The sequence below is a fragment of the Aquila chrysaetos genome, chromosome 16, assembly GCF_900496995.4.
Source record: "Aquila chrysaetos chrysaetos chromosome 16, bAquChr1.4, whole genome shotgun sequence".
In the NCBI taxonomy this organism is placed as follows: domain Eukaryota; kingdom Metazoa; phylum Chordata; class Aves; order Accipitriformes; family Accipitridae; genus Aquila; species Aquila chrysaetos.
This window is the reverse complement of record NC_044019.1, coordinates 22,533,767-22,554,440: the sequence shown is the minus strand read 5'-3', so window position 1 is coordinate 22,554,440 and position 20,674 is coordinate 22,533,767. Positions and strand designations below refer to the sequence as shown.

The 20,674-nt window shown below is 37.5% G+C and overlaps 1 long non-coding RNA gene across 1 annotated transcript in view; it reads right to left on the bottom strand.

Annotated features, from left to right (window-relative positions):
• Nucleotides 1-20,674, bottom strand: part of LOC115351880 — a 61,313-nt gene that overhangs the window by 34,157 nt on the left and 6,482 nt on the right. The gene's annotated exons all lie outside the window — the stretch shown is intronic.

Sequence of the window (20,674 nt, the reverse complement as noted above, 5' to 3'; positions counted from 1 at the left end):
TACACCATCAGTGTGAATGGACACAAACTTTACCACACTGGCTTTGTTTATGCAATCTAGCCTTAAGACAAGTAGATCCTGATCTACAAGTATCTGCATGTGTTCATATACTTGGATTATTATGTCTGGAACTTGACACTGTGATGCTTAGTTCAGGGACAATGTAAAAGCATAACCAAATCAATTCCATCTATGCACAATCTAGTTACTTAGTATTTGTTATTCTGCATGTACAAGACATGGAGGACTGCCTTTTTATTAAGCATTTCTCTAAGCAGAATGTAGGAACTACCTTGTCAAATTCCAGCTAATAAATTCATTAGAGATAATGACGGTGCAGCAGTTTGACAAAGATTCAGTTCACCCCAACACAAGCTCCAAACATCACCTGTAAGAATAAGCACTGTAGTTAATGGAAAGTGTGCTGTCTGGAATAGTCTTACAGACTCATGAGAACCACTCTAAGAATATTTATTTTCATCTATTTAACACTATAGTATTTTAGAATATTTATTTTAAAAATACTAGGATAGCTAGTGGGATTACAGAGTATTCTGATATAGCATCTGAAGAATATCCATTTAGTTTTGCTTGTACTGTGTAGACCAATAATCTTGCTTTAATAATCAAAAATAAAATAGCACAACAGCAAGCCTGGGAATGAAGAACATTACACAAGAATAACTAAGCCTCAGTTATAAATTTCAGCGCTTTGGGGGTTAAATACTCAAGGGTTTGTGATGCCCTTAAATAATTCAGTCTACATCCTTTCGGTAGATGTCTGATCCATCAAATATTCACTCACACTTTGAAGACTGGAATCGTGTCAGATCTCAAATTAGAAAATTTCCTTTCAATGTCACTCTTGCGTTAATTTCTGTCATATTATTTCAGGTTATTTGCCATATCTCAAACTAGGTAATATTAATAGCGCAAAAAAGGATCTTCTCTTTCTTGATAACTCAGTATGCCACATGAAAGATACAAGCAATTCTGCTTTTGACATACACAGCCCCACTGACTGCAAAATGGGAAAAGTGACATGCCCAAGGATATGGCAATCGATAAGGGAAACTTCAGGACCTCCCAACTTCTCACTCTAGCAAAGCTACATAAAAACACAGTTTGAAGCATTATACAATGGGTAATATTACTATACTACACCAGTTTATTAAAAATGTATCCTCGTACTTGATCTGAAAATAAAATAAAAGCTTATTGCAAAAGGAAGAACAAGGGATAAGTGTCAAATTGTAACTCTACTACTAGATGAAAGGAGCCTAATGTAGACCTGCCAGGTTTTGAAAACAGACAACTGAACCGGGAAATCCCTTCAGTCTTGGTATGACATCACTACATAAATCCTTATTATGTTATATGGCTCCAAAAACATTACGCAAACAACTGTTCAAAAAGCACTGAAACAAGATCTTTCACACATCAGGAACTCTGTGTCATAATTGGATTCTCCTGCTTGAAATGCGTCATATTCTCCCAGTGAACATGTCTGTGCTAGGCAAAGGACCTCCTGCTTACCTCAGCTGATTCCTAATGAGAAATCCATGCAATTTAGTTCTTCTTTCAATTTGTGAATTATTTCCAAGTAGATGTTGATAACTGTTTTGTTTGCAATGGATAATGCAACCCAACAACACTACAAAGCAAGATGCCTTAGTCACATTTCTTCCTCATATCAATGAGGGGACACAGTAATGGACCTATTTTCCCAATACGTTCCAACTATTGTGTGAGTAATGACATGGCAATAAATATTGCTAGTCTGTTTGTGACTAGAACTTATTACTGTGAACGTGGACATGCTACTGAACATTTGACAATCTAAATTTATGTCAGTGAAAACAAAGAAACTAAAAGCACTGGAGATCTCACAGTTAAAACAAATCGAGTAGTATCACTGTGGCACAAAATAAAAGACCCTCAACCATTGTGAAACAATATAGCAAGAAATCAATCACAGAATCAAAAATGTTACTAGCAGGAATTAACTGCATAATACTTTCTAGTCAAGCGTTCCCTCCCTTGCAGCCTGGTTTGCTATGTTTCCTTCTACAGGGAAAGCCAGAGAAGTCTGAAAGAGGGGTATTCAAGGAACAGATATTTCAAACTCATCTTAAATTTGACATCAGTAGATTTATACAGATGGAAAGTAATGTACAGCACAAGCTTCTTCCCAAAAGAAAACAAGAGATAAAGGAAACTATAAACTTACTGAATTAAACAGAAATGGACTATGTCCTCACAAAGAGACTTCTCATTATTTGTCAACTGTTACGCAGTTTAATGACTGGTTCTGGTGACAATTACTGCATCTCTGACTCAACAGGTATGGACATTGTTAAGAGAAAAATATATCATGCTGGATCCAACAGCCCAAAAGAGACAAGGCTTCTGCAGCTCCATACCCCCAGGTCCAACCAGCAGCGAGGCTGAAGACACATGCCCAATAGGCATATGCACACAGAGCACATACATACACTACATACATACACGGCTGACCACAGAGATCAGCCACCCCACTGGCTGCCACTTGATTTCATTCACTCCAGGCTCTCCAGTTGCTGGCACCCAGGCACATGGGCCCTCTGGAAGACAGGACAGACTGCGCCGATCAGGTGCAAGGCATGGCCAGGCAAACATGCCAACCAGCAAGCTATTTACATCAGACCAGCCCTTTTTATCCCCTTACCTTTTCCCACACTTGCTGTTCCCCAAATCACCTCAATCTATCCCTTTCCCCACCTTTGATGCCTCCCCTAAACATCTTACAATAAGTCCTGTGCAATCCCAAAATACTCTTCCCCTGCATCCCATAATGCATCACATATCCCTAGGCAGCAACCTCTCCCAGTCCAAAAGGTGCTCCAGTGTTGACTCATCTTGATTGGGTTTCACAACTGGAAACTGGGGCTGAGGGGGGCAGTCTTGGGTAGGGCCCAGACAGGGTGGTTCCTTCCTCCAAGTCCTTAATTTGGGTTCCCGCCATGCCTTTGTGCCTCTGTGCTCCTCTGGGCTTACAGCCTTTGATGGGCTGACAGCTCTCCTGCGATGGGTCTGGCAGTAGCAGAGCAGAGCATTCCTTTGGCATGCCCACCTGCCACTGTCTCTCTGTGCTCCTTTCTGGGTGTGCAGACAGGCCTTTATCATGCAACCTAACAGACATGAGCCAATAATACAGCTGAATATTTATGAAGCATCAGTTTCTGCAGTTCACACTTACTCAGAAGTCAAATTAAAAATCCTAGAGCTCATCTGTTTGTTAAACACAGGGATGTGTACAGTCTCTTTCATGAAGACAACAGTTAATCCCATCTAGGTCTCACCAGGCTTGAACCCCACAAAGCTTTATAAATTTTCCCTATTGTTTAGGAAAACTCCAAGAGAAGAATAGTCTTTCTTTGGCATGCATTTAATGCATCAAGGATGGCCAGCCAGACAAACCTGACTGCCCTTTCTCTGTCTTAGTTGGTGCTCAGGATTTCAGGTTGTGTAACTCTTTTTAAGGCTTTTAGGTAAAAAGAAAAAAACCTACTTATTTGGGTATTTCACATTTGTATTTATAAGTTTTAATAAAACACCTGCTTTCCTCTTCCTTTCGTTTCTACATTTTCTGGCTACTGACAGTAGCAGAGAGAGGCATTCTTGCACATTTTCGATCACACCATTGCTAACAATTCACAGCTACTCCACAGGAAGTCTTTTAAAGAGCAATTCTAGTCACTTTTTCATGTCAGTAACTCTGTTTTCATTCTTTTCACATGATAAGCAACTGAAATCATGTCTACTTTTCCAAATTGTGTGCATAGTGTTATGCCCACCTTATTAAAGTTTGCAGTTTAAATGTTTCAGTACACATATATCCAGTTACTCAGTAGTTTTGCTCTAATACTAACTGGATACACTCTCACTTTTGGGCACACATAATGCCACACACAAGTTTGAAAATCAAATTTTCAATAATTGATAAATGGCAGTGATCTTAGGTACCGAGAACCATCATCAGTCATCCTCTGCTTAAGACGCTAAGTGGATGTTTTCAATACAGCCTTTGACTTAAATGCACAACAGCGTATGTCTTTTTAAAAAGTCCTCAGATGAAGGACATATGGCAAAAGCTAATTAGCGCATGGCATAACTATGAAATGTTCATATTCTGCAGTGAAGAAGATGGCATAAAAATCCTCTGAAGGACCTACAACTCTGGTTCTCTTTGGAAAAAACTATCTTACATGAGTAAGTCCCTCCAGATCAGAAAAAGGTACAATAAAGTCTATAAATAACCTGTCACTGGTATTTTTAAATGTTTCTTTAGTTGGCTTTCCACCTCTGCTGAGCACAACATTGAGTCTACTGTACTGCTGTTTGATCAAGAATCACAAAAAATAAGAGAATGAAATTGATATTGTGACAAGAAGAAACACACATATGAGTAATGAAACTCACAAACTCTGCTTTCAACGTAGAACAAAAGATAATTTCCCCTTTCACCTCTTCAGCTCAGACAGCCTTTGGCATTTATTGAGCTCAATGTTTTGATTTCAAGTAATGTTTTTCTTTGCCTGGATGAGAATGACCTTTATGTGGCACCTGCATTGAAGTAAAATTCATTGGGAAACCAAGGCCAGACAGATTTTCCTGGTGAACACTTGAGTTTCCAAAACAAATCATGTTGTAATTCATTGTAAGCAATACTTTCAGGAACCCAGCTTTAGTTATCTAAATTAAAATCTCCACAAGTCAGGTTTCCTAAATCTAATTTACTCTTTAGTACACTAATGTGTCCTCAGGTAGCACACCAGAATAAGCTATGAGTCTGTGTAACAGTAGCCTGAAGTTAGGCTCTGAAATTCCACCTAACTTGTAAAACTTCCTGCGTTTGAACAGTCCTTCCTAAATGCATAATTTTTTTATGAAAGAGACAAACTCTAAATCACAAACAGGCTTTTCAACATAAGAACCCTTCTCATTTGCCTATACAGCATTAACAGCAGCAATGAATTCACGCAAATCAAAGGTCTTGTGCTTAGGTTTGAAACTCACTTATGGGTGGCTTCCCATTATCTTTATAAGTATCCTGAAGTCTATCCAGCTCCAGTGTAATTTAAGAACATCTTTGGGCTACGTCCCTTCCAGGAAGCTGAGAAGAGATGAAATGGAGCCAGCTACTTGGCATGTGGGAATGCCTTGATACCAAATACCTTCAGATGTTTGAAAACAAAGCACAAGACTTAGGAGCAACTAAGTGAGGATTTATCCCTGAAGCATCATCTACAGGACTGTATATGTTTTTCCAGGTCATATAATGCTGTCAAATTTCTATGACAGGCATCAATTTAGATGTTTTAGTTGCCCTGGGACCTGAAAAAGGTATGTAGCTTTCCACATAAGCAATATTGTACGTCCTTTCCAGAAAACACAAAACATAGACACACAAAACATACAACTGTTAAGTGTAACCCTTAAGAAATATAAAGCAGATAAATTTAAAAAGAAGAAAAACTCACCAAGCAGCAGTACAGCAGAAAGGGAATCTCTGAGTTCAAGTGATTAACAAAGAAATTATGACTCAACCATATATTGTTTCAGACACGTAAAATTTCATCCTAAGATCTATTAACAGGGGGCTAAAACAAGCTATAAAAAAACAGAAGAAGAGTTTTTTTCTCATTTCATCAACACTCGTAAGGTTTCAGTTTAAATAACATGCCCAGTCTGAGGGTTTCACACTTCGACTGTGAGGCTTCTCAGAAACTAAAGCTACATAATTAAAAACGTAACAAAGACTGACTTTTCATTCAGCAGAGCAAAGTAAAGCATATATTCAGCTGCAAATGCCTAAACACAATGCCTGTACACCAATTCTGACAATCCACTGCATACTCTTCACTTATTTAAAATCAAGAAAGGGCATAATCAAAAAAGTAGGGGTAGAGAAAGAACGTAGAAGAAAAACCTTTTAAACGGTGCTTTTCTACATAGTTCTTATATTGGATTAAACCCCAATTATATCTTGAGGACTATCTCTGCTTTCCTCGTAAGTATGAAAATTTTTTTTTTTTAATTTTTTTTTTTAATCAAGTGTATCTCAGACTTCAAAAATGGAAACATAGTTCCAGGCACAGGCCTAACCCGAGCCATCAGATAGCAATCTCATCACATTTTAGTAGTGCTGAAATCTACATTTTGAACTAATTCTAAAGTTTTCATAGCTTGATAATTTATTAGTAATTATTTTAAAGTGAAATATAATATCTATAACAATTTTTGAAAGCAGAAGCAGTACTGAAGCAGAAGCAGTCTATTTTCCTGAATAATATGTTAGTAAAACAAAGATTGGAGCAAAGCCTAAAGTTGTTTTTAAAAATTTGGCCATAATCCCTTTTTTACTCCCACAGAAAAAAAAAGCTTCAATAACTATAACATTCTGAAACAGCTGTAGTACCAGATATTCTGATTTAAAAAAAAAAAAAAAACAAATCCTGTCTTTAAGCAAACTACCCTTCAGTTTCCAAGGAATTACTCTTTAAGTGGGGATGGCAAGATTCTCCTTTAATATGATACTATGATAGTATTCTCTGACTTTAAAACGTACCCCAGCACTAGTCATAAGAAGTTAGTTCCCTTTTATTTCAACGGATAGGGATCTTACACTAGGAATCTTCCACTGATCTTTCTCATCCTGTCAAAGACTCAGGAAGACTGAAAGTTCGCATGATTCTGGAGCAAAAGGAATCTTCCTTTTATTTCCCATAGATCTTTTCTAGGAGTCTTACTACTCTCTGAATCAACCCTTACAGATATAGTATTCAGAAAATAACCTTATAGAAGTGTCTGGAACAGTACGAATAACCAGGATATTAATAAACTGATGTAACCTCTTTCTCAGCTCACAGAATGCTAACAAGCAAACTAGACTGATTTATCTGGTGATTTTATCCTACAGAATGTTTCAGAATATTTCCAAGGAAAGTGGTAAAGACTTAATATTTGAAATCCTACCAGTCTTAGCAGTTGTGATGGGTCACAAATTAAGTACCACAATTCTTTTTCAGCTGAAGAATGTCAACTCTTACAAAGAATCTTTTGGGTACCACTAAGCACAGGTATAAACTAGAAATTCAGACTCCTTGAACTGCCAGAAGTAATATTCAATTACTTAAACTTCTTTAAAAAGATGCTAAAACTAGCTGAGCATAATTGAAACACATTCAGTGGGGGGAAAAAAAAACCCACCAAAAACAAAAAGCCCCAAACAAACCAAATCAAATATACACACAGAACTTGATTCTTAAAAACCATCCTCTTAGACAGCATCAAATAATGGCAGAGTAGCATACACAGAACAATAGAGATACCAGGCACACCATACCACCTCAGCTGAGAGGGCATTTCATACTCATAGAAACAATATTTACCTGTTTACCTACTTTCACGCAAGTGAGTGATACAGTTATTGTGTGCTAAGAATGCAACAGAAAGTTAATGGAGAATTAAGCATTGCTGTTTGAGCTATACTATAAATAAATATCTTCTGCAAACATCTATGTCATATAGGTGTCCCATTATGTATGTTTTAGCTGCACAACTTCCCAAGATTATGCCTTACCCTATGTGATATTGTGACACAGTGACACATTTGACAGAAGGAAAAAGTGAAGATAAAGAATATCTATTTGTCAGTGATTATGTTAACATCAAACAGTAAAATGCATGGAAAAGTAACGATCTTTTGCACTTTTTATAGATAATAGATCTATGAAGAATGCTGCTATACAAATCATCAGCCTTGCTTGCTGATCTAACTATATCATTGCTCTTTGCAACCTTCTACTGACTGTCCCTTCTGTATTGCATTAACCATAAACTATCTGCCATCACTTTCAAGGCTCTTTATAATTGATCCTTCCTACCCATCATCTCTCATCAAGTATTTAGAGGCCTCCAATCAAGCTATAGTGACAGCTTCCATCATCTATTTGTTAATTTTCAGACAAGCACCTCTATACTTTCTGTCAAGTTAAGAGTCGACACATCCAAAAAGGCACTTTCTGGTCCTCCTTTGTATTTTCCCTTAAAATTCTCCTTTGCTATGATGCCAATATGAAGAATATTGTGGTGTATCAAAATAGATACTTCACATGTTGATCAAGAATATTAAATGGTCTCCTTGACAACCTATCTAAGTACCTTTGTGTTATTTTAAAGCCATGAATTATTTACTCATCTTGATAATGCTTTAGAGCTTGGTGGTTTATTCTATATCTTATGACAAGATAAATGTGCAGGTTTCCCTTTGAGGTAAAGGGAGAGCACTCGCCAAACCCACAGAATTTGTTACTCATTTTAATCTAGAGTAATATATCAAAAACTCCACAAGATGGCATTACACTACACCCCGGTGGAGGAATACAAGGCACTGGCACACGCTCACTCTCTTGACTGCTTATTTTCAGGGAGGATTCAGTACTCACCAAATCATCTGTAAACAGCCAGCATGCAGAAAACTGACATCCCAATCTCTGCTCTTGAAAGTAAGATGAGAAAACATATAAAGGGAATGAAAATGCAGAACAGTAAAAACTACAATTTTTCCTTTTAGAAAACATGGAGTACTGACTTCATAGATAATATTTTATATAGAAACAAACTGCATGTGAGCAATCTATGGGATACTACAGGCTCACTGTCATTGCAGAACCAGTTCAATTACATCCTGAGCACTGATGCTCACTCAGTTCCTACCAAACACAATTCTCTAGGTGAAGCAATGTTTTTCACTCAAGCTGACTGGCCCATAAGGGGTGCAGGTTGACATTTAAGTATAGTGAAAATTAGTGTAGCACCGAAATGGGGACTCAGGCTCTCTGTGCAATTAATAGAAGTACCCAGTTAGCTAACGAAAAAAACTCCAGTATCATTTGGTGTTCTCCTGAGAGTCAAATAAATTCCTCTTAAATAATTGCCAGTGCAGATGACGCATACTACCTCTGCAGTAAAAACATGGCATTATGAGATTTCAGGGGCCTATTGCAGATAAGCCAGCATCACACCAAGATTAAGACAGTATCTTCTCAGAGGCTTTGGCAGGAAAGCAGACTTGAAGGATGCATGCAGAGGCTGAGGCAGAATTGTACAGCAGGAGAAAGATCCTATGAACTATTACAGAGGCTGAGCAAGATAATCTAGGCAGCTAGAATTATTCCAGGTCTCTAACTCTACCTGCACTATTTCCAGATAAAATAGATTTGTATCAAAGCTGTCACTTGTTCACTCATCATCCTGTTCAATTGTACCTAGTCATGGAATCAGCAGTACAGCGTGCACGAAACTCCCAGTGCCAGGAAAGTCTCCTATCTCCCAACAAAAAAAAAGCATTAAAAAACCTAACTAATGTAATCTACCTTTTTCCCCAGAGATCAAGTGATGGGACAATCTATTAAAACAAATACCAATGGCACCTTCTGCTTTATTGTTAGTTTCATCTGAAACACTGCAGGCCAGATCTAATTCAAAGCCACCTGCTGACTTCAATGGGCTCTGGATCAAGCCTTAGCGGAGGAAAACTTTTCAGTCATCTCTTTAACAAGGCTCTCAGTTGATTAACAGCCCTCCCACCTGCTACTCTAATGGGAATGCTTTTATTTTTATGCTTCTCAGGGCGGAAGATATGCTTGTACAATCATCAGCAAGATAACTTTAAAAGAAAAGCTGTGTAACTGCAGCATCCACTAGTGTATTTACACTGCTTAGCTGTTACAGAAGATCCCAGTAACTTCATTTGGGGCAGAGCCTCATTTCAGGATCAAGCTATCACCGTAGCAATTGAAATGCTGATTCTAACAGCATAGCTGATCTTTTAGAGTGTGGCTTTCTCTGAGTATCAAAAAAATACTGATGTTAAGAAAAAAAAAAAAGAGAAAATAGTGTGAAAAAGCAATAGCTCTGAAGACTTTCTGAACTGAACAGAGGCAAGGGAATCTTAATAAAGAGATTGCAGAATTTCCATGCACTGCAAGATACAATATAAGCTCACTGTCTGGAAGATATTTGTTGGATTAAAAAACACCAAGGAGGATATTAAGGGGCAATTGGTTAGGAAGAAGGAGAAGTTTGTGAAAAGGACAAACTCAGTCTAAATACAGCAGCACTATATTCCCCACCAGGAAGACCACAATTAGTGTGTAAAGGGGAAGGAACAGTCTGAGGCCATTTTGCGTAATAACGTAGCAAGCAGCCCGAGTTGTTCGCTCCAGTCTAGCCCTTATCTCATGCTACACTTAAAAGAAAACTATGTGCGTAACATCTTTCTTTCCAACTGCACTGGAAAATGATGAAATGAAAGTTGATAGAAAAGGCTGGACACATGCAGTGGGTCTTGCTTTCTGAGGAATAAACATAGGACTGAAGTAGAAAACTGCTCAGAATATTTCTTCTTTGTGACTATAAGGGACACTTATCACACTTCATATTGATATGGTATATTTTCTGTAAGTTCATAATGAATTATTAGATTTTATGCATTAGATGTCTCACAAGATTTTCATTATTTTGCAAAGGACCAAGCTTCAATTCTGATGGCCATATTCACATCACATTAATGTTGCTACAAATCTAAAATAACTAAGTATGAAAAATATTTCAAATTACATCAACTGCTGGAATTCTGCCCTGGGCTGCAGTGGTTTAGCCAGTCCTCATTAAAATCAATACATAAACTGAAATTTGTCCTAGTTTCAGCTGGGATAGAGTTAACTGTCTTCCCAGTAGCTGGTATGGTGCTATGTTTTGAGTTCAGTATGTGAAGAATGTTGATAACACTGATGTTTTCAGTTGTTGCTAGTAGTGTTCAGACTAATGTCAAGGATTTTTCAGCTTCTCATCCCCAGCCAGCGAGAAAGCTGGAGGGGCACAAGAAGTTGGCACAGGACACAGCCAGGGCAGCTGACCCAAACTGGCCAACAGCGTATTCCATACCATGGGACGTCCCATCTAGTATGGGAAGTGGGGGCGGGGAATCACCGCTGGGGGACTGGCTGGGTGCCGGTCGGTGGGTGGTGAGCAATTGCACTGCGCATCATTTGTACATTCCAATCCTTTCATTATTGCTGTTATCATTTTATTAGTGTTATCACTATCATTATTAGTTTCTTCTTTTCTGTTCTATTAAACTGTTCTTATCTCAACCCGTGGGTTTTGCTTCTTTTTTCCTGATTTTCTCCCCCATCCCACTGGGTGGGAGGTAAGTGAGTGAGCGGCTGCGTGGTGCTTAGTTGCTGGCTGGGGTTAAACCACAACAAATTAACATTAAAAATTGATGAATCACAAGATGCTTAAACTACTAAAGACAATATATCTGTAAAAAGTTTGGACTTCTTTTCTGCTTGATAGCACGGACAGCCATAAATGTCTCTTTAGATTTAATCTAAGTTTAATTTTATTTGCATTGTAAAGAACCAATGAAAAGTGTCAATGATAAAAAACTGAACTGTAGGTTAGGATTCAGGGCTAGCATCAACACATTATTTAATCGCAGTTCATGTGGAAAAAGGTACAAATGACGTATTTCTACTTATAAGATTTGGCCCCAGTCTGCTATTTACTGCATATCTTTTTATGCACACTTTCACCGTCTGTGCCACAGAGCAATATCCAACAGAAGGCTGAGCTTGAATCTTCAATGTTTTACACACTGTAGATTTCTACTTGTGACACTATAGCTTGATTGGGCAATGACAATCAGAAGAAAATTGATATTTTAGATGTAGACTGTTGACCAGGATTTTTGTTTTGTCTGCATTACACTACTAATACAAATATTACTGCTCAGAATACTGTTATACTTAAAAGAATAGAAAGGGTGATTTTCACAATGGCACAAAATTGTGATTGAAAGTACCTCTAAAGATGAAAAGTAAATGGGCTGATATTACTTATTCCCTTTGAAATTATCCATGCTGCTTGTCACACAGAGAACTTTTCCTTCCCAAACCATTTTTAATCCTTTTAGCTTCATCATACAGTTGGTGTTGCCACCAGTAGCAAAAGAAACAGATATTGTTCCATAAATTATGCATCGATGAGTCAACAGTCTGATGCCCCAGGAAAGATGGGACAATAACATCCCTTATTTTAACTAACATGCGTAGGAGAACCTTTCTTGCAAAGAAAAACTGTTTTCTGTACTGTCTCAGCATGTAGTCATGGATCATCCAGTTAGCAACTCAGAAAGAACTTAGATCCTCCTTCTCCAAAAAACACAAGTCCCTGCCACAAGAACTAACAGGTTGCACTTAACTGACAACACTCTTGGAATATAACATGAATTCACACCAAGAACAGAATTGGGAACAAAGAGGAACAATGGCTGCGCACTCTAAGTATGATCAACACATGTATTTGTAAAATGAATAAATCCACTTACTTTACAGAGGCTTTAAGGATACAGCTAAAATCTATGCTAAAACTTCATTGGCTCTAAAGAAAGTTAAGTAAATCTAATTTTGATTATACTGAAGAATATGCCATTTCTTCAAAAGTAACAAAATGACACAAAATAAAACATGTTCTATGTATGAGCAAGCAAGCAAGGACTACAGCTAGCAGAAATATAGCCAGGTACTTTATAATATCATTCCATGTTTATAGCAGACATGTTCCAGCTCAACAAGACGTTTTCTGTGTTTGATCCAGGAATTATTCTTTAACTTTTTAATAACTACTGGAAATAAAATTGAACAACCCTAAAGATCCCTTCTGAATTTATAATCCTTGACTCTATGAACCTATTTATACCTGTGAAATGCAATAAAGAAATCACTATCAAATTCAAACTGTCTACTTATTAAAAGTTCACTCCTAATACTTGTTGGAGTCCCTTTTTTCAGTGGCAACCAAGGTTAACCCTTCAGAAAGCGGGCAGCTGCTTATACCCTCCTTGAAACCTTTTTTCAATAACTGTAAATAATTGCAACAGAAGAAAGTAAGAGAATTGGGCCCACATTATTACATTCTAGCAAAACAAGATGACGTGCTGACATTTCTTTCCCTTTAACAACATAAATTAGAGGATATTCTCTCTCTCCTGCACTTGAGGTTCAAATGAGTGACTGGGAACATAGTGGAAAGTGTAACTGCATGGGCATGGCAACAAATAATTAGTGGAGTAAAACTCGTAAATCTTGCCTAAGTACTGCAGGCCAATCCAAATTGTCTGGTTCCTGGCATTTGAAAACCCCACCCACCCAGTTTAGTAATTTGAACTGAATATTTGACTGCAGATTCACTCTAATAACCCTCTTTAGGCTCTTCCTGGTTTCCTCAGAACTTAGAAATAAACTAATTCTTCTGTTGAATAAATACCCACCCCTAGCTGCTTTGATGTCTGCATATATGTAATGGACTTTTCAATTACAATTTTAACCCGATCCTTCTTTTTTTTCGGTCCCATTCAACTCCCTGATTTCTGGTTTTCTCTTTTTACTACAGAACATTGAAATACACTTATTTCATAAAGACTGTAGTAGTCCCTATTAATTTATATCTAAAGTGCAATGATAGTCAGAATTGCCTGATGATGCTGAATACTGTTTCTCAAATTTTAAACATACTCAGTTTAAAATCTAGCATCACCTCACATAAAATTAAACACTGAACCTCAAATCAGAAATCTACTACATAAGTAACTGCTTGTGCTTTGGTTTTGCAATGTAACACCACATGGAATTTTACAGCATCACTGACAAGAACTGAATGAAAAAGATTTGCCAAATGTACACAGCAAAGAAGTAACTGTGGTGATTTATCAGCTTATAGCCAAGACTAAGCATGTTGCTCTGGGAGACCACAAACACCTTACATTGATGGAACACCAACATGTGACTGCTGATACACCTCTAATTTGTTCATTAAGGACAAAGTTAGCCTACAAGCAAAAAGTCAAGCCAGTGCTTCCGTCACTTTCATCCCTGTAATGGGTCTTGTATAACACATCTCAAGAGCATTTGAGCTCTTGGCTTCTCTTGTTTTCTTGGCCCTGTCCCTTTGTGAACTTTAGTGACATTTCTGAAGACCAGAAGAGAGGGGATAAAGAAAAGCTTGGCATACTGAACCATAATTCAGTGTAAATAAATACAGCTGCTATCAAAGATTCCCGCATGTAGAGAAATTATTCTTCTATACTAACTGCTGCCAACAATTGCTTTTCATTGCTACAAAGATCTACTGTGTTCTACTCAAGGGGAAACACAGCCTTGTAGGGAGACTTATCTAACAGCATGATTTGCACAACATTTTGAAACCGTTTGAGATTTAGGCTGTTAGTACAACAAACAGTCACAGAACAGGCAGAAGATTTTCTCTTCTGTTTGAATTACCATGTTTTAGTAGCACGTACCTTCTTCTTGAGTCTTCTCATCCTAATTTGCTCATAGCCAAAATGTTGACTTTTGGGTAAAAATTGAGTGCATCAAGACTCTTGACTTATGATTGTGTAACATTTCAATATGAATAAGGTACTGTATAATTTTATTTGCAAATTTCATAAAGCACTGTGAAAAGCGCAATAAAGGCCACAGCCTCATCCTCTGTTTTCTCTAATACAACAATAGTGTGACTCCCCCACCCAGTTCTGGGCATGCATTATTATGACATGCCAATTTAAACTTGTTTGCTTCAGTATGTGAGCCAAACTCAGGCTGGTATGCTTATTCTTAACCCAGCCTCTAACAGGCTAGTTATCTCCAAACTGTTTTTCACTTGCCGCCTTGTGTTTTCTTGAAGCAGTTGTTTTGACAAAATAACAAGAGTATTTATAGAGTTCGATACAACCACTGGTCTTATCTTATGTTTTAATTATTACATGCCAACATTCTGGGCTCTCAGTGTTCATAAAATTGCACAAAAACACAGAAAAAAGTGCACAGTTGGTGACCAGGAGAGTACACTGCACGAGCTACTCGACAAATGACTGCTACTTTATAAACTAAAGGGAAAGCAATCTGTACTGGATTTTCTCATACTTGCTTCCTAAAGTTAAAACATATTACTTCCCTGCTATTTTTCCTATTTCGAGAAACCAGTGTACATTGACTGCCAGAAGGACCAAAGCCAGATTTCTCATACATTATAACTTTATCAAGTGAAATTAACAGGAAGGGAAAAAATTGCACTAACTTCAGAGCTCTGGTCTTTTCTATTACCACCATTTATTTTGCTTCTGCCTTTGTTGCTGTTTACATTTTTCTCTTTCCATCTGTTCTTCCCCAATCCTTGAGTCTTACTATCTTGCATTCTCAGTTCATATCAAACTTAGGTTCTCAGTCAGTCCTCAATGTTCCTCCATTTATTCTGTCCCAGTCCAGCCTAGTGTCTCATTATGTGTTTTCCTCCGTTACCTTTTCCCCTTCTGTTCACCTTACTAAGTTCTGGCATAAATTCTTTCTGCTCTAACATCTGCTTTAGGTTCTCAGAGCTAAACATTTTGCAAAGCTCAGAAAGTTTTCCCACAGGGTTGCACTGTGCAGGCATCAGCCTGCTTGTGCTTCTGTTTAAAAAAAGATAGTTCAGACATCATTTGGTGCTTGGGGAGACAAGAGCCTGAAAAGGATTAGATAGTATACACAGTTTTTCTATGCAAATGACTAGAACATAGCACATTACCTCTTTTCTGTTAGTCATGGTGCTATCTGGAGAGTAAAGACAAGTAAAAATAATTAATACCCATCCTACTTGGTGGCATAAAGAATCTATTCCCACACAAACACAAAATTTTTCTTCTACTTTTTTTCGATGTTTGCCATGGTTTTCTGATGCTTTCCACTATTTAAAAAAAAAAGGCAGTGCTAAGACAAAACCACACTGAAAAACTGTTAAATACAAGTCTGACCTAACTCTAGAATACTCACCCTGATCCAAGCACAGTACACAGTGACCATATTTCACTTCACAAAATTAGCTTCCCCCTCCTTCAGCAAAGAGCCACCAAAAGAATGTAACACTGTGTAGAGTACAAGTTACCTCATGGGAACGAACACAGAACAAAGGAGATGCTTCTGTGTACTTCGCTGTGTTATACCACTCCAAAGAGTTTGTGGCTACTAAAACAAAAAGCACTTTACATTCAGAGACATCTGATAAATATACAAAACATGAATTTATGAGAAGATATTCCCCTGAGACAGAAAACTGTGGTTCCATTGCATGTCCCTTACTTGAGAAGCCACTGATCTGAGATAGGATGAGCCTGCACACAAGGGTCTTCAAGCCTCTCCACTTTTTTAGAAGATTCAGATTAAAATCCAGATTAAAAACAACTCTCTAGTCAGATCAATACATAACAATATTGTAACAATTCCAGCAGAGAACTTCCAAGATGCTATAAAATATTAACAATATAAAATAGCCTTTTGAAGGAGAAAATTCCTCATCCTAACCATGTCACTCATAACCTATTTGCTGAGCCATTTTCTGGACAGGTTTCCCAATATCCATTTGCTTGCAACAATGGAACAACTAACCACTTGGGTTTGCCCTTTTTCTTATGCAGCAATTGACACACAGAAGTTGTAGCCCATAAATGTAGCTCCTGGCTGCCAAAATTAAAAATTGCACTTGTACATATGACTTACATTTTTCAGTAGGACGCTTATACAAAGCTAAGGACTTTTAATATGTTAAGGAGTTTTCCAAGGATTTCCTAATATTTCAAAATCCATAGAAAGCATTAGAAACTAAGTAAATGCATGATTATCATTTAAAGAGTCACACAGACTTCTAAAATTCTTCCACTCAGTATAATAAAGAGGCTGTATGAACATAATATGCATAAGCTTCAAAATAAAGGAAAAGAAAGCAATACAAAACACCATAAACCTAGAGATTACAGAAAAGAAAAGGAAATCACACAAAAGGAAAATAACATTTTGGTCACAGTCCATTAAAGTGAATAAATAAGGAAATGTTCCAGTGGTATGTTTATATACTTAAAATTACATGAATTCAAGATGACAAATGGCCCAAGTGTTTGTCTCCTATGGCTGGAGGATAATAAAGACAAGAAAACAAAACAAAGCAAAGCATATACAGAAAGGAGAATATTCATCTCATATGTCTGAAATATCAGCCTTTTAACTTCCCCCTTCATAAGCCTGAGAAGTCTTTTCATTAGCATACTTCACAGTTAGTGTCACTACACAATTATGAATATTTTGTAACTAAAATTAATATATGTAACTCAGTCCTACTCACATTTCTTTAAGCACAACCATGGGCTCTGCAAGCACTCCCCAGCTTCCAGATCGTGACTGCACAGGTGGCCACCATCTCATTCTTCTCTTTCAAACAAACCCAGACATGCTGAGCTGTCACACATTCCAGCAGGTCACTCAGTCTGGACAACCAGAGACCACACCAAGCACATTGGAAAACGTTCTTGGTCTGCAGTGTAGACCAGACTCTCTACTATGGGTACACAGTGTGTGAACTTCAGTATTCAGGTAGTCAGTTTATCATGTACATATAAAGGAGGCTGTAAGTGCTGGGAATGGGGAAAGCACCTTGCTTACCAAAGTTTTAAGATGATTTCTCAGCTATTGCCTTTTCTTAGCTCTGCTCTTCAGTGGTCTCAGAGAAATGAACACTCTGAACCAACAGCCCATGACAAAAAATTCTGACGCATAATTTGAGAGCAAATGTTCAACAAGGATCTGATTCTACAGTGGCACTCTGACAGCATGGCAGTTCTGCCCAAACAGTAAAAATGCAATTAAGTAACGTGTAAAAGATTAGAAAAAGATTTGCCTCAGCAGAACTATTTAAAATGCCATACATGAGAAATGAAAATAAGAGTCAGATACTAACTGCATAAGAGAAAGAGGCACCTTCTCCTTTGAAAATAAAAACTGGGGAAGTACCAGGAGATTTATTCAAAGCAATTAGCAATTATGTTACAATGGGAAACCTGCAATGATGTATAGCTGACTAGATACCAGCTGGACAAGCAGATAAAGGGAATCTTTTTGTTCATGCTAAAGAATGAGAATCTGGAGTCTCGACGCAATAGTATTACTCCCAATATCAGAACTGTTCTTTGTAGTTCAGGATTGCATGAAGCAAATTTCAGAAGCAGAATTAACCCCATGACATCATGAAATAGATTGTGAGAAATAGAAGAAAAGTCCTAAACAATTTACTAACTATTAAAGTTCAGGAAGACTGTGGACTCTCCAAACATAAATTGATTTAAATGGTGAATAATTTATTTCTCCACTGTGTGTTTATAGATCATAGTAAATTCACGTTACCGACACGAGAAACAAAACCTTTGAGATATGATAGCAACAAAGATTTCTTAGAAGACAAGGAATGCTTATATCAGAAATATTATTGGGGAAAAGCAGAATTTTGTCAGAAATCAACCAGCAGACTGACATGCTGTGACTACCTCCAAGACAGACAAGAGAGAACCATTACAGGTAAAATAATAGCAGGTCATTACTGTGAAGCTAGTACGCAACTTACACAGGGAAAAACTTAAAAAGAGTATTTGAAGTTGGCAATGAAAAAAGAAGCATATTAAGACATGAATCAGTAAACCCAGCTCATGGTATGAGCTGCCTTAACAAGTCATTTCAGGATATTCTAGGAGAAGGTGTTCAGATATAGTGAAAAAACCAGACTCTAGAACCCTGGAATCAGAAAGCAACTCACTACTGAGCCTGCACCACGGGCCTAAAGCAGACTCCAGCTGATCCCGGGAACCAGGGGTTCGATACACACACAGAGCCTTCCCTCAGCGCTTTGTGGGCACGCGGTGACTCACTTAGAGGCCCTAATGACCAGGACCTTCCTCTTCCCCTCAGCTATGATGTTGACACTGAAATGACACTGAAAAAACCTAGAGAAACAGGAAGTCTCAATGAAGTATACAATGCCATCCACTCCGCCCTCCATAAAGAAATTTTAACTGCATGTTGCATGATATCACCATCTTTCTTGTTCCCTAGCTTTCAATAAAGGCATAAGATGAAAATTTCTAATTTGAAAAATAAAAACTTATAATTACTGTCAAAACTAAGAAACTTCTTCTATGTCATCTTTAGGATAGTTACACCTTTTCAGTTTGGTAATAGCTTTGTTTTGTCAGTACAACAGCTGGCATTAACTCATATTCATTACCTCAGGAAGCTGAGGTGTCCTCTTTTAACTATGTTACTTGGATCCAATAAAAGCTGTAAAGAAAACTGTTGCTGTAACTTATAAACTACTGTACAACACTCCTGATAAACTATAGATTGACTGACTTGTAAAATGGTTTGTTCCAGCATAGTAATAGTATTGGTTTGGCTTTGACACTCTAAAGTACCTCACAAAGTGGTCTTAGGCTGAACATGTTTTATTGTGGGTTTTGAGGGGGGATGGGAAACACTTGAATTTTCTCCCATCATTTATCAGAGGCTTTCCTGGTTTACCTTTCAAAATGACAAAGACAGAGGATAAAACATCCAAAATCTGATTGCTTGAACATTTTCAAATAACACAGCCTAATACAATATGTAATGGTTTTATATTAGTTTCTGGAAGTTAAAAACTGCTATGTTTAGACTCTGACTATTTGCAGTATTTGCTGGTACCTGCTAACAGACCTATCAGTTGCAGACAAATGCACCATTTTCTCTCCAAATACATAATGATGCATGAAATCCAGGGGGCAAACTGTGTGTTTTTAGGTCACCGATTTGTCACAAGGCTATAAAACTGCTGGACAATGTAACTGTCTCCCATGCTTTAAGAAAAAAAAAAAAAAAATCACTCTCTAATGTAAAAATTGAAAGGATATAAATAAACTTGATTTCAGTAAAGGTTTCATGGGATAACTGTCTCATTTCTATAAGGATTTCAAGGAACCATGGCAATTCCCATAGCTACAGTTAGTAGAAAAGTTTGATGTACAGTGAGTCATGGAGCAGAATGCTGTAGAACTGAAGAATACAGTTACAGAATTTTGTGCAGAGCCCAACCCCTGTAACAGAAGAGGACTGAAAAAAAAAAAATCTAAGCTCACAGATACATTTCTTTTTAGTTTATGTATCAACCAGCTGCACTGACGATTTTAATACCAAGACTTTATGTTTAATAAGAAGTTGTGCAACACACTTGATAGTCAAACATAAGAGTTAGTTTCTGACATTCCTTTTCACAAGTATTTCAGGACTCGTTGTTCCATGGGTGTAACTGAGGAAGCGTAGATGTGTTAGAACAGCAAGCTTAGCAAAAAAAGGTATTCTTGCAGCAGGGCCTCACTATATATATATATATATGTGAGGCCTCACATATATATACTAAAATATGTTTCCCATATGAATTATACCAGTACAACTGCACCAATAAAACCTTGCACAGGTGCCCTCAGGGACATAAGTCTACACTGAGACTTGCTAGGTGCTATTCTTACTTTGCTACTGAACTGCTTCAGGATTTCAGGAAGTCATTCCACTTCTCTAAGTGATATTGTTTAGGACCTTCTCAATACCAAACTGATGAGTGTTAAGATAGACATGATTTGCCCTGGAAAACATCCTTTTAAAATGTAGTATGTATCAGCTACCCATAATAGCAGAAACACTTTTATGCCAGTATAACCATGTCAACAGAGTAAATC